The sequence below is a fragment of the Antechinus flavipes genome, chromosome 2, assembly GCF_016432865.1.
Source record: "Antechinus flavipes isolate AdamAnt ecotype Samford, QLD, Australia chromosome 2, AdamAnt_v2, whole genome shotgun sequence".
NCBI classification, from domain to species: Eukaryota; Metazoa; Chordata; class Mammalia; order Dasyuromorphia; family Dasyuridae; genus Antechinus; species Antechinus flavipes.
Window position 1 is genome coordinate 557840221 of NC_067399.1, and position 15750 is coordinate 557855970.

Here is a 15750-nt window from a genome sequence, read left to right on the forward strand (position 1 = left end):
CTATCTGGGTAATGTGAGCAAGTCATTGAACCCTGTTTGCCTCAGTTTCCTCATCTGTAAAATGAGCAGGAAAATGAAATAGAAAACCACTCCAAGATCTTTGCAAAAAAAAAAAAATCCAACCCTCCCTTCAAAACAAACTCAAATGGAGTCACAGTTCTACACAACTCAGTTATGTTTTTTCTTTATCCCTCGCTCAAACATCCTTCTCTCATGCTACTTTACATATTTCTGTTAAAGAGTTTGGTTCATACTTTCAAAAAACAGTATTTGTTTCTATGAAAGTAATAGGCTATTTAAAAAATTTTTAATTTTCCATATACCTAGTTCAATTGCTTACAAGGACTTTGCATATAAAAAGCACTTGACTCTTTTAATTGCTTTATACTCCTAATGGAAATATGTAGTTTATCTCTTATGATAAGTGTCCTTATCAATATGTCTGTGATTACTTCTTGAAGCTGTTAGTATGTCTATTGTTAACAATCTGCCCATCTACTTTTAACTGGTTTTCATCTGTAAGAAATTGATTGTTAGATTCTTGTCTAAAATTAGAGTTACTAGGGTTCAAGTATGAAGAAAGTATAAGATCTATTTTGCAGAGTTATGATAGCTATTCTGCATGCAAAATTTTTATCTTTTCCCTTCTATTTGATTCAAGATATATTTATTAAATACTAGGAAAAGTAATGTAGTAGGTGCTAATGACAAGAAAAAACTAAAATGTCCTTGTCCTCAAGAACTTTAATTCTACTAGATAATTCTGATAAGTGAAATTTGATGTCTGAAGAAACATTATTAATATTGCTGTTATTATTTTCACTATCATCATCATTACTGAGCATGATTAGGCATACAGCATTGCTTGCTGTGAAAGAACTCTTCAAAGATAAAGATAATCTAAAGTCCAAATTGGAGAAATTCTAGTGAATTTTTATTTATGTATGTATCATTATCTCATGTCCTTTAACAATGGAGAACATATTGTTTAGCAAACAATTGTGAACTGTAGTATGAAAAATACATGACAACATGCTGGCAAGGGTAAAAGGTCAGGAATTTAAACTATGACCAAACACATTCCTTTTCCTTCTATAACTGTACAAGGCAGGAGTGTAAACTTACTTGTGGAATTTACACTGTACTGAACTGAGCCTCTTTGGGAATCTTTCCATGGCTTTCATTTTATGCCTCTTTCCATAATAAACTACAATGACAGAAATTTAAACACCCTTTTACCCTCCCACCCCCCAAAAAGGGGAGAAAGAAAATGAGAGGTTTTTTTTTGTTATTTTTTTTTTGCTACAATGTTTAATTAATGTAACTCATATATGATTCAATAAATTCTTCTACCACTGAAGACTTTTTCAGAAAACTTGGGCAGACAATATTATATTGTTTCCTTAGTTGTCTAAAAAAATTGGTTAAAACATGAATTGGAAGGATTTTGAAATTTGATTACAAAGGGAGTTGGAAAGTTTCTTGACAAAGCAGCTCTTCATTTTATGGTCTACAATTTATGGTCCTTAAGACTTGTTGAGTCTAAGTTTCCAAGAGTTGCCTGGGGCAATGAGATATGAAGTAGTCTAACAAGAGCAACAGAGCCAGTGTCACAGATAGAACTGAACTCAGATCTTCCTGGCTCTAAAGCCAGCTCTCTAATGAAAAGGCAACACTGCTTCTCATAATGCATTAAGAGACTCTATAGAAAAATACTTTTCAAATAGAGGAAGTATTTTGTGTTGGTCTGGTCATTTGGGAGATTTGTAGTCCTTAGGTCTAGGCACTGCACAATAAGAGAGACATTAACAAATGGTCATGATCAGAGGAAAGCAACTAGGATCAAAGGCATTTAGAAACAATGCCATATGTGGAACTGTTAAGGTACATAGGAATAGTTAAGTTTAAAGAAGAAAAGACTTAGGGGCCATAAGATGGTTGTCCTCAAATAATTGAAGAAATATCATGTGGAAGGGAAAATATTAATATAGAAATAGATTTAGAATCAATGGAAATTGAAGGAGATAAGCTTTTGGTTCAGTACAAAGAAGAATAATTTTATGAAGTTATAGAGTTAGAGAAAGAATTTTTAATTTGTAAGATAGTATATTCTCCATCAATGAAAGTATTCAAGCAGAAATTAAATAACCAAATGTCAGAAATGTTTTAAGTCAAATTCAGATAGTCAACTGTGACTGCATATTGACTTAGAAACCCACAAATTAATAGCACCTCTGTTGTATTATTGTTTTATTTATTTTGTTAAACATTTCCCAGTTATGTTTTAATCTAGTTCCTGATGCACTCAGGAGTTTTGGAGGAAGCTTGTGGCCTACTGTCTTGAGTTTAACACTATTTATTATAAGACATATTCTGTCATCGAACATTGAATAAAAGGCCTTAAAGGTCCCTTCCATCTACAAACTTCTGTGATTTTTTTCAAGTACAATAGGTGTAATCTATAGATGTAAAATATTGTTCAAATAGCAGAAATATACACAATTTGTTACTCTTAAAATAATATTAATATATTTCATATACCGCAGCTATATGGACTTTTTTCCTGATTTTAAAAAAATTGTTTTCCTTCTACAAGCTGAGATAAAACTGGGGAAAAGTGAAGCATAGAGGGATCTCATTAGCCCTTATCTCAAAAGTCCAGTACAAGTCATGATACCATTAAAATTAATTTAACATTCTCATTGTAGTTTATAGTTGCCTACTAAGTAATGATGAGCAGATGCAGAAAAATTGGAAGATTGTCTTTGCGTATGATATAATTTTGGATGACTGCTAATTTAAGCCCAGAGAAGATTGCTTGCTATTTTTGGAGAAGAAAGTGGATTCCCTAATTTGAAATGGATTTGGACTGACTTTAATTTGTACAAACCTGTGTCTTTTGTTTATAACATTGATACCTGTGGTCTTTGTTTCCACAGGTTTTTGCATTTGTTGGTTTTTGGTTTTGCTTTGTGGTCCTTAGCACATAGTAGGTATTTAATAAATGCCAGTTAACTAATAATATATCTTTCTCTTTTTTTCTCCTGTTTTTTGTTTCCCCCCAATTTTTTTCTAAGTTTTAAATGCTGTATTTTTCTCTTAGGCTATCTATAACTTTAAATCTGGGAAGGACCTGAAAGAGTATTCATTCCAACCCATTTATTTTATAGTGGAACAATCAAAAGTTAAGATGGACCCTCATCCCATGTCTCTTTACTCTTATCCATTATTTTCTCTACTATGCTACCTTTATTATCCATAAAGATAAAAGATAAAAAAGAGCAATTTAAACTATATGTTGAAGTAGTTACAATCAGTGAAGAAATATATGCACCATGATAACTTGGACAAACATATAAAAGTAATGTAAAAATGACAGAATGGAAGATAAAGAAGTACAACATAAAATGATATCAAAAGGAAGGAAAAAACAAAAATGATGGACATGTCAGTCTTTATAGAATAAAATCATGGAGGCAATAGAAAAAGAGTTTGAAAGGACAAAGCTCCTTAATTATATTGAAAAAACAGGAGGGATGTTAGGTTTCATATCATTTTGTTGTTTAGTCATTTTTCAGATATGTCCAATTTTGTAATAGAGTGTTATTCAAAGTTTTGTATTGAGGGTAATTCCATTTGTTTTTTTCAGTTTGGCCCAAAAGAAAATTCACAATACAATATATTCAAAGATTACTCATAACAATGTTATGAATTTCTAACTTCAGAAGTATATGAGAGAAAGTTCTGTGGTTTTTTGATATCAACTCAAAGCATACACTCTTATGCAATTAAAATTTTTAAAGGAGGTTTTTTTTATCATTTTCTGACATTTGCTTATAAAAATTGGCAGCTCTTTCTTCTCTTGCATATTGATGCTATTATTATTGATTTTTAAAAAATCCATTGTTGAAATAATTTAGAAGTATAGAACATAATAACAACATAGGAAGTTCCAAGATCTCATATGAGAACCAATCCATTAGGACTGTAAAGGGTCATGGAAGGGTCTGCAAGAGACATCCAATTAGAGATCTGTTTTCCCTTTAAAAGTCCTTGTCTATTTCTCTCAGTCTTTTCAAAACACCCCAAAGAAGACATATATCACAATGAGGTCAAAGCAAAAAAGGAAAAAAAAAGCCTTAGAACAGCCTTAGAACAATGACAGTTTCCATTTATAATCCAATAGTCATGTGAGTTTTAAAGCCACCAATCATTATCAAGAAAAGAATGAAACTCAACGCCTGACAAGAAGATGTGCTCTGAAGCAGCATAATATTCAATTTACTTCCAAGGCTACTGATTTAGGCAGCAAAAGGAGAATAAGTGGAATAATTAATTTCCTACCTTGAAGGTAAGATTGCTTCAAAGTTATAGTGAGTATATGTGTATGGGGGTGGGAAACTGTGTCTCTTAGGCATTTATTCTGGATTGCAATTAAAAAAAAAACAATATTTAAAACAAAAAATCTAATCTTAAATGAGCCCAGTTTGGCTTAAGCAATTGGAACTCACAGGACACATTTTTACTCTCTAAGAAGCAAGTAGAAACTTGAAAAATATGCAGCCTGTCATGAAAAGGGAGGGGTGAACTTTGCCCAAGTCTACAGCCAAACCTGAAGTCAGAACCTTTAAGAACATGCCTCTTTTTTCTATTTTTATTTTCTGTGTATCCAGTGTCATTGGGATCTACCTCTGGGCAGAAATTGAGAAGTTGGTCTATGCAAAGGAAACCTATTCTTAGACTGCCTCTGGCTTCATTGAAAGTAAGAAGTCCTCAGATTAAAAAAATTTTACTTTTTCAATAGTTTAAATTCAGTTTTGTAGAACAGGTAATTGACAGTTAAAGAAGATTGTCTGCCTCCAAATCAAAGGTAAACTTTCATGTAATTGAAGTTCACACAGGAACAGGAATCTGAGAAGCAGATTTCACTGATGTTGCTGAAAAATCACACAAACACACAGAATTCTGGCTGATTGCAATGTAAATCTCTTCATAGCAGTAACAACACAGTAATTTGAGCTTAGTTCGTTCCTGAAATTCTTCTACATAATTGAAGATTAATTTGATTCCCCAGATTGTGGAGGGTGGCTGTGAGTGGGAGGTTGAGGTCGATGTGAATAGATTATTCAAATGACAAAGTAGGTGGTGTATTAAGTGACCATTCTATCACTGTTCACAAATGTTTGTCTTCCCATGTATTCATTCAACATAATCCTTACACAGAAGGAATAAGAAGTATTTAAGAAGTAGGTAAACTATAGCTAAACTTAAATATTCTGTAAAATGTATATATAATGCAACTATTATGTATATTATACATATATATGTGTATGTATGTGTATATATAGAGATGTATATGTACACATGTATTATACAGTCAATACTACAAAATCCATTTGCCTTTAATCAAGCTGTCTCAAGGGTGCTGGCTTTGTCAACTGTCTAAAGTAAACAATATGAAAGTAAATAGTGGAAGACATTCCAAGATAGTATTAACACAATTGATTTATTGATGATTGCACAATGGGAGGTTATCTTTTGTTAATTGACTCAGTAAATAAGCTTATATGCATTCCCAGTGGAAAAAAAAGTTTCCACCCTGTCACCTCTTCCCCCAATAACCTGGGAAAAAGTGAGATTACTGAATCACAAATTTTGAGTCTTTTACCCTACCTTATAAAATTCACAGAGCTGCCTTGATTTACTAGGAAGTAGACAAAGATTAGTAATATTAACTCTTGTATAGAATTTAGCAAGTTTCATACATTGAGAGAAGATTAGAAAGAACTTGCATTCCTGTCAAGTACTAAAAATTATTTCTCTTTTTCTTTCAGGCAACTTTTAAAATGCAAGAGCACTTTGTTGAATGACAGCTGGATGGAAATGTTGTCTGCCAAAGATAAAAAGAAAAGGGTACTAAGGCTGCTATTCTATAAATCTAGATGGTGTATCCAAGATGTACACACAGACATATGTTTGATATGGGTAAACTTTAAATAGGTAGTGATTGAACATTAGGTAAAATGTGTCAAGTTTTCCATTGAGTGATATATTCAATACAGCCTCATAAATGCACCTATCATTTGGGAATTCTACAAGGAAACCAATAACAAGAAAATATTCACAAATTCTCAAAATATGTCAAAAACTATATCATCCTAAAAGAAGCATGGTCGAACCATGCTTAACATTTAGATTTATTTGGATAGTTTTGTTTTCTGGGATTCTTTTAGTTACGAGAGACTGGATAATTATTAATTTTTCTTTTTTTAAAATTTAAACTCTTCAAAGTTATTGTTTTTCTTTTCTATTTTCATTTTGCCATGCAGGTGTATTTTTTCCCCTCTTATCTGGGTTAGTGTCCTGTCAAGTGAGTAATTTGGCTACTGAAAGGGGCAAAATAAACGAACTTTTAGGATCACAAATAAACTTTTGCATAAAGAAAAATAATTAAATCAACTTCTGAAGGGAGGAAAATGTTGTTCCTTTCATGTATGAATAGTTTGCATATGAATATGATAGAAAAAGAACTTTTGTTTATCTAAAAGAAATGAAATTCAAGAATTAAGATAGTTTTGGGATAAAATGTGAGGAAACACAAATGGCTAAGAAGACCAAATAGAGAACTTGTAGTGCCAACCAGAGATTTTGAATGACCTCTTTGAGAATAAGAAGATGATTGAGGTAAAGGGCATTGTGGCCACTCAGGTCATTTATTTATAATGTTTTCAGCACTGAAACCAACAAAGACATGAATTAAATAATAGTTTGGAGATTGGCGGAGAAGGATTAAAAATACATTCATAAAATCATATATCCATACAATCAAAAATACAATCACAAAGAAAAAATGTCAGTTTTGCCCTAGAGATGATGGTTTGAGCCATCAGATAAGTTGAAGAATCTAGGAAAAGAGAAAATAATGGGGCAGTTAAGAAAGTCGGGGCTGAATGAGAAGGCAATAGCAGGAATTGTCAATTGATAAGAAGGCTTTAAAAACCTTAACATTAGGGAAGCTGCTAACGGGGGAAAGAATTGTTTTGTGGACCAGGTGAAAAGAAGGCTGGAAGTCTTCTGATTCTTGAACAGCCAAACTCTGCTGGTTTTCTGTATTACTTATTAGTTTTGGAGAGAGCCAAAATCTGTCAGAAGTGTCTGGTTGTTCTCTTTTGCCCCAACAAGGGGAGAAAGAAAAACAAATGGGGAAAGACAGGTTTAATGGTGAATTCTGCTTGTTATAACAAGCTGATAGGATGATGCAGATAGTTGATAGAATGATACAGAATCCACCTAATTGAGAGCCTGGCTGGGCTAGTCTGTCTTACCCAGAGGATGAGTCTGAGACCTTTGCAGTTCACTGGTTCAAAGGGAACTTTTTGTCATTATAATAAAGTAATATTTCCTCAGCACCTTAAAGGGTGATTGTGAATTTCCAAAGCCTATTTCTTCTTTACCACTTTATGAGTAGGAAACAAGCAAATTTGCACTGCAGTGAAATGCTAATGTACAGAAGGATGAGCATTTGGTGGAGAAATGGTTTTATGGAGTATAGTTTGTTCTTGAAGAGCTCTGAGCTGTTAAGTTTGGAGTTGTAAGTTACCTTGAATATATGGGTTGTCCTTATTCATGTGCCTCTCTCCTAGAATTCTATAATTCTATAATTCCAATTCAACCCATGAATCCTATATGAATAGGTGAAATGATGAGAAAGTTTATGTGTGAACTTTGATATATTTGTTATGATTACATTTGGATTAATATTGACTGATTGAATTCATAATTAACTATTGCTTTTACCTCATGATTAAATAAATCTTTCTGCCTAAGAATTAATTGTGTCATCATTGTGACTGATTTCATATGGATGGGGATCATAACAGTGAGGAGTCATAAACTACAGCGGTGAATAGAAGAGATAATCCAATCCCTCTTCTGCCAATAAAGTTATCCTGGGGATCCTGAGAAAATCTAATTTGCAGTAAAGTGGTAGCCCTTTTAGGGGAACCCAGATCTGTCAGTATGACAGTATGAGTAGCCCAAAAATCAAGCAAGCGGCCATGTCTTATGTGAAATATTACAACAAAATTAAATTTTTGCTATTAGTTCATTTGATACTTAAAACTTTCTAGAAGTATTTCATAACCTGTATTTCAAAACTCTGCTCTCTAGAACACAAAGCCTAGTATAGTTAGAACACTGTAGAACACTTAAGACTCTAGCTAAACTCTCCAGCTAAGTTTGACATGAAATTATAATGACCTACAATGCAATAAGAAACAAACTAATGCAATTTGTACTAAGGATGAAAAGATTTTAGGGCACTGCTTGTACAGTGATGATCTAGTCTCCTGTAATGTCTTTATTCTTTTAATGTCTAAAGTAGAACTATTTGTAATCATCAACAATATATGATACAAATTCAAATACTATGGGACACTTTTTTAAAACCTCATGGTCATCCTGGGGGGGAAAGGCAATATTATTATTTTTTTAATTTCAACAACAATTAGGATTAAATTAATAGTCTTTTAAAATTCTTGAAGGATGAATGAGTTTGTGTTTGCATTAGCATTAAAGGAATAACCTCTCAATCATAAAGGTCACATAAGAAATAAAACATGTTGTTTATGAACAAAAACAAGTTGTAGACATGCTGAAAATGACCAGTGACATTCCTTGAGTGTCCTGGCTTTAAAACTGCTCAGGATCACAGTGTTCTATGCTTTACTTCTGAGAAGCATTTCTCAGCAAGGAATCTCCTGTATTTAAGGGACATGCCACTTTGGGGAAGGGGGTGGTGATAGTGAAACAGGAGGAGTAGGGCTGTTTTTTGTTAACATTCTATGGTTCACTTAATAAATGTAATGTTCTTCCTAATGGGATTTAATCACAATACCTATCCCTAACCCTGTCACCCACACAAACACAAAAATGTAGTATACATGGACACCTTTAGATGGTTATTTTCAATACTGGCTGCCTGGTAACTGTGCAAAAGTCTATTCTCCCAATTTTCTAAGTGGTAATCCTAGAATTATCTTGGCTCAGAAATAAATGAAGAACTCGTGTACAGGACTCAAATTTCTTTGCAGGACTTGTAATTCAATAAGGATTAAGTGCCAATATGCAAAACCTCTCAAAGGTCCATAGATAGTCCTGCCAATTCCTATATAGTCTTTGGTGGAAGGCTCTCACTCTTTCTCCTTTGAAAGATTTAAGACTGTTTCAATAGGGATTCAAAAATGAAGTAATTTAGCTCATTTAAAGACATTATATTCATCAATGACAAGGTGTTATCCAACCTCTACTGCCTGTAGTTTCTTTGCATAATTCCATTTTAGTTGAGAGGAAAAAAAATCATTTAAATTGGGTTGTTTGATGTGATGAAGACAAAATAATTAGGTGATTGACATTTCTCAGTTTTCACTATTTATCCTGATATCATCTACATAAAATCAGAATAATTCTGTGATAATTCATGTATCTGTGTCTCAGTTTCCCCACCTAACCAATAAGTTTAGTGATTATATATATATAATATATATACCTTATTGATCTATACCATAATTGTAAATTAGATAATATCTGAAATGCACTTGGAAATATAGAATGATGCTATTTCTAAAATGAAAAAATATGTTTTAAAAATGTAGGCAGAATCTGTGCTCATTTATATTTAATTCAAGTTTAAATGTACTGAAACCAAAATTTAAGGCCTTTCTGTTTCCTGTCTTTTCTCTAATTTTATTCTTTGCTTTATTCCTTGTGATTTCAATGAGTCATGATAATCATTCTTCTGAATATGGGAAGGGAAAGGAAAGGAGAGGTAGGTCAGCAGATAAGAAATGGAGAGACCTAGACAGAAGAGGACACAGAATAGAGAAGAAGAGAGTAAAGAAGGGAAGAGAAGAGAAAGGAAAGAGAGCTAGAAAAATAAAAAAATCCAAAGTCTCACCACTGCGACATATAAACTTATCAATGACCATTCAACTCCATTTTGGAAGTCCAATTATATCTCTTGTTACAAAGCCAAAGCCTATTGAATGCAGTATCTTCTAGTATTTAGATCAAAATCCCTGCATGGTATCAGCACACCTTTCAATGAACAGATAAAAAGAGGGAATCCAGATGATCTAAAAGGAAAGTACTAAGTGACAAAAGGGTATATGAGTGTACACTTAATCTAGACACTGAATTCTTGTCCTAAGAGTTTGTGTAAACTTAAAAGATTTATTGGAGAAAGAATTTCTCCTTTTTGATCTCATGTTTATAAGCAAACATTACAAAATTCATCTTTTTGAAATTTGCTACTTTTAAAGAGAGCCTAAAGATGCTTATGACTAATGTCCTGGTCAGTAGGATTTAGCCTGGTACTTTTTAGAAACAATCATAGAGACTTCACTGAGAAATTCAGTTTTTCCTCAAACTTGTAGGGTAAATTTAATTTAAAAAGCAGCAACTTTCTTTCAGAAATAAATATAGATACACACACATATATAAAATCGACATTTATTAATGGACTACTCAATGTAGGTAAGCTAAAATTATTTTAATTCATATTTATTTGATCATTTTGTAAGTATTAAAATATCTAACGTACTGAGGTTTTTAAAAGAAAAATACATTTGAATATTCTTACCTAATTAAATGTGCCCTTTCCATTTAACTCTATGGATTTTTATAAAGTACCTCATATAGAAAAAAAGACCATATGTTAAGCACTGATAATACCAAGATGAAAAATAACACCATCTTATCCTCCAAGGAGCTTACAATCTAACAGAGGGTGTCAGAAATATATATAAACTAAATGCTGATAAAGTAGAATTTGATAAAGGCAAAAGAAAGATACAGAAAAAATGATATAAGAAAATCTGAGAAGAGAGAGATCATTGTCAGTTGGAGTAATGAGGAAGGATTTCATGGTGGGGGAACATTTTAGCAGGTGAAATGAAGGGAATACATTCTAAGCATGGAAGTGAGCTTATTTGAGTCTTTGAAGGTAAGAGCAGGCAGGACGAGAATGGAGATGAATCCAGTTTGTCTGGATTACAGAGTGAAATGAAAGTAGAGTAAAAAAATGTTGAAAAGGTAGTTGGGGACCTATCGTGACAGGCCTTATTAAAATAATAGAATTTAAAAATTATTTTTTTTTTCTTTATCCCTAGAGGAAGGGATGAAAAGTTTTTGAACAGGGGAGTAACATGATACAAAGAAAATACCAAACAATAGTACTAATGAACCTTTTATAAATTGCTTTAAAACTTAGAATACTTACCACAGAACCAGGAAGAATGAAGGGCCACATAGCCAACTTATACCTGACAACTCAGTCACAATAGGTAGGACTAATATAAATCATTTTCATTTTATAGGCAAACAAACTGAAGCTCAGAAAGTTTAAGTGATTTGTTCATGGTCTCATAGTTAGTAAGTAATGGACCCCAAAGTCAAATTCAGGTAACTTGAAACCAAAATCGGTTCTCTTTCCACCATACCATTCTATGTCTCAAAGATTATTTTGGCAGTTATGTGGGAGATGGTCTGATTAAGGGAGAGACTAAGTGGCAAGGGGGCCAGTTAGGAGAATATGACAATAATCCAGGTCAGAGATCATAAGGGCTTGTCTTGGGGAGGTAAAAGTATGAGGAAAGGAAATGAAGTGAAAGGTATTTACATAAAATTCTCCCTCAGAATTTGGCAGCTTTTGAATTAGAGAAAAGAACAGTCATCACTAAAGCACTGGAAAGAGCTAAAGATGATTTTTTTATGTTTCAAGTGTAGAATATAGTGATACCATTAATAGAATAAAGCAATGAGACAGGTTTTGGATATGCTGAATCTGAGGGGTCATCATGACATTCATGTCTAACAGGCAGTTGAAAATTGAGAGGAAACTCATATTTAAAAGACAAAGAATATAAAGCAATGGATGTGAAATAGTCAAACAGTTCAGTTCAATTCAATCCATCTCATTGGTGGTGGACTATAAAACATTGTTTTCTATGTACAAGACATATACTTAGTACTGGGTATATATAAAAAAAAATCATCCTGTACTCTCAAATAGGATAATAACTAAGAGAGAAGTAGCATCGAAGCCAAAGAAGGAAAGAAAGGCCAAGGAGAAAGTTATCAATAGTGTCAAGTGTCATAGTGATACCTCAGAAGGTACCTAAGTAAAAAATATATTTTATGATTAAATAATCATCAATGATTTCTTTGATTTTCTTATATGATGATTATATCTCATAATGGAGCAAATGGCCCTTGACTATAGCATCTTGCACACCATAAGGACTCTATAAATATTTGCTGAATGGTGGCTCTACAGGTAGGAAAGACTTAACCTGCATCAAATAAGCTTAGTACTTAAATGGAAAATTGCCATCTAGCACTATCTTTATTATAATAGGAGATATAATTTACTTCTGTTCGTTTTGATATAATATTTGAGGGAACATTTTACTTAAATGGGGCTGATTTCAGTGTAAGAGTAGGTCAATCATGGTTATGATTTTTTAAAAAGGCTTTATAAGACCTTTATTTGGGTGAATAAAACTACTGCTCTGTGCCTTATTTTCCTATTCTGTAAAATAAAGGAATTTGATGAGATGATCTTTAAGGGCCCTTCTATTTCTTTTTATTTTATTTTTATGTTTTATTATAGCTTTTCATTTACAAGATATATATATGGGTAATTTTTCAGCATTGACAATTGCAAAGCCCTTTGTTCCAATTTTTCCCTTCCTTCTTCCCACCTCCTCCCCCAGATGGCAGGTTTACCAATACATAAAACCATTATCTTTCTTTTAATTTAATAATTATAACTTTTTATTGACAGAACCCATGCCTGGGTAATTTTTTTTTTACAACATTATCCCTTGCACTCACTTCTGTTCCGATTTTTCCCCTCCTTCCCTCCACCCCCTCCCCCAGCTGGCAAACAGTCCTATACATGTTAAATATGTCACAGTATATCCTAGATACAATATATGTGTGCAGAACTGAACAGTTCTCTTGTTGTACAGGAAGAGTTGGATTCAGAAGGTAAAAATAACCCAGGAAGAAAAACAAAAATGCAAACAGTTTACATTCATTTCCCAGTGTTCTTTCTTTGGGCATAGCTGCTTCTGTGCATCATCGATCAATTGGAACTAAATTAGATCTTCTCTTAGTCGAAGAAATCCACTTCCATCAGAATACATCCTCAAACAGTATCGTTGTTGAGGTATATAATGATCTCCTGGTTCTGCTCATTTCATTTAGCATCAGTTCATGTAAGTCTCTCCAAGCCTCTCTGTATTCATCCTGCTGGTCATTTCTTATAGAACAATAATATTCCATTACATTCATATATCAAAATTTACCCAGTCATTCTCCAATTGATGGGCATCCATTCATTTTCCAGCTTCTAGCCACTACAGACAGGGCTGCCAGAAACAGTTTGGCACATACAGGTCCCTTTCCCTTCTTTAGTATCTCTTTGGGATATAAAGGGCCCTTCCATTTCATTGAGGTTTGCTTTGTTCTTTTGTTTGTAGTTGTTTTATTTTTTACAGTTTATACAAAATTCTCACTGGACAATAATGTATAAAAGTTTTCCAAGGATAGCTGAAAAAGTTCATATACACACATACATATATTCACACACATGTATACATATACACTCACGTTAATATATAGACACACATATAAGCATGCATGTTGCATGTATATACATAAACTTTCACATACACACAAACACATCTTTTTTTTTTTTTTAAATATGAGGTTCCTCATCTTTCCAAGAAACTTGGCAAAACATCAATTTGGTCAAGACATGACAACGAAGATATGAAATCCTGTAGATAACAGTGGTGAAGGAATGAAAAAACATGTATCCTAATCTTTCCTCCTACTAACTCCCCATATGATCCTTAGTAGAGCATTATATCTCTCACAGACACAATTTCCTCACCTCTAACACATGGAAATTGGAATCAATAAATTTTAAGGCATCTTCTGGATTAAAAATTATGAGTCTTTGAACCTTCTTAATTTCCTCCTCTCAAATTAAAATACTATATTCTGTACTGTATCTGCCTCACTTCATTTCATCACCTTTCTCTACAGGCTAAAATCATTACTTTATTATAATTTTTAAAAGATTTGAATATTTGAAGATATGAATGTGACCTTTTATTCTAATCATTGAGATTATTAGTTTTCCTGATTTTAACATCATAGCACTTCTATTGGCAGATTAAGTAGCATTGTTATGCTACTTAAATGAGAAAATTGAGGCACACCTGTTTAAAGCTATAGTCACATGGCAAATCAATAGTGAAAGCAAGCCCAGAATTCTGTTCTTCTGACTCCAAGACTTGTGCTCTCTTACTAGATGTGTGGCTCTCTTACTTATATGACTCTGGAGCAACATTTGCAATCACTATTAACCAGAAGAGTCCTATAAATATCCTAATACAGAATTTAGAGTTTTTGAAGAGCCAAAATTTGCCTTTATACGAGTCACATGTAGCTCAAGTGAAAGAATCTCACTGTTCTGAAACATACTGAGCTGTTAGTAGTGTAATTAAAGAGTCTTTCCAGTGTCTATCATGATTCTGTTTCATGTGATTCTTCTATCATGTCCAATAGTATCTATAAGATAGATTGATAGATACATAGATGGATAGGTACACAGAGAGGTATAGACAGAAAGATAGTTTATAGGTCCAAATAGGCTGTTAAAAATAATCTACTTAGTATGTTATATCAATAAAATGTTTTCAGTGAAGGAAGAATTTCTAGGATATGAAAGAGAAACTGTCTTTCTAATAACTCACGGACGCTATGACTACTATGTAAATCTCTTTATCCAATCAATCAGTCCTGAAATAAAATACACTGAACTGATGCCTGGGTAGAATATAAATTCCCAGTCACATGAAGTTTTATGACTTATAATACAGAAAAAGGATTTCTCATTCCCTTGTAAGATGATATCCACTCATTAGTTTCAGTGAAATATTTTGGGATCTGGAGTTTATAAGATAAACAGATTATTATATTCAGGGGAACTATCTCCGAAATAGTTAATATGGCTCATCTGATGACATTAGCTTTGTAAGTAATTTCCATGATGTCAAGGGCACACTGGAGATTAAAGGGGGATTAAGGCCTACTTGCACAGTCAAAGCATCACAGTAAATTGACTTGACTTGGCAAGCTGCACCTAAAGTTGGCAAGTTTTCACTAACTAATCATATAAAATCCAGGTTTGTGGTGTTAGTTAGACTATACTTTCACAACAGCCAGGAAACGTTAAGCTTTCAAGGTGGGAGGTTTAAAAGTCTGGTTAAGGGGAGGGCAAACTGTCAGGGAGAATCTTTCAATATCAAGGTGCCAAGATATTCTAAGCAAAGCAATGGCCCTTTTCTATTTTTGGATAATATTTTCAAAAATTTGGATTTATGTCCAAAATATCTTCCTAGCAGTTCTTTTAAAAAATTTTCCTGAAAAACAAACAAACAACAACAAAAACTGTCACAATATCACTAATGCATTCTTCTGTGAAAGAAGTACAGTTTGACCAGGAACTTCACTGAATAAAGATGAGTTTATATTTTAAAAAGGAAACAGCTGGATGGCAAAAGCAAGGGAGGTAGGCAGCTCTTGTTTCATTAGCTAAGGGAAACTTAGGGGCCCCAGAGAGAACAACTGGGATAGCAGCCATGACAGAAAGAAAAAAAGGAAACAGAAGATCAT

At 33.1% G+C, this 15750-nt stretch overlaps 1 long non-coding RNA gene across 1 annotated transcript; it reads left to right on the forward strand.

Annotated features, from left to right (window-relative positions):
• The first annotated feature begins 945 nt into the window (after window positions 1-945).
• LOC127551356 (uncharacterized) lies at window positions 946-7829 on the forward strand. Its single transcript, XR_007951064.1, has 2 exons — window positions 946-4762; window positions 5835-7829. It is a non-coding gene; the product is annotated as an uncharacterized LOC127551356 (long non-coding RNA).
• Window positions 7830-15750: the final 7921 nt, after the last annotated feature.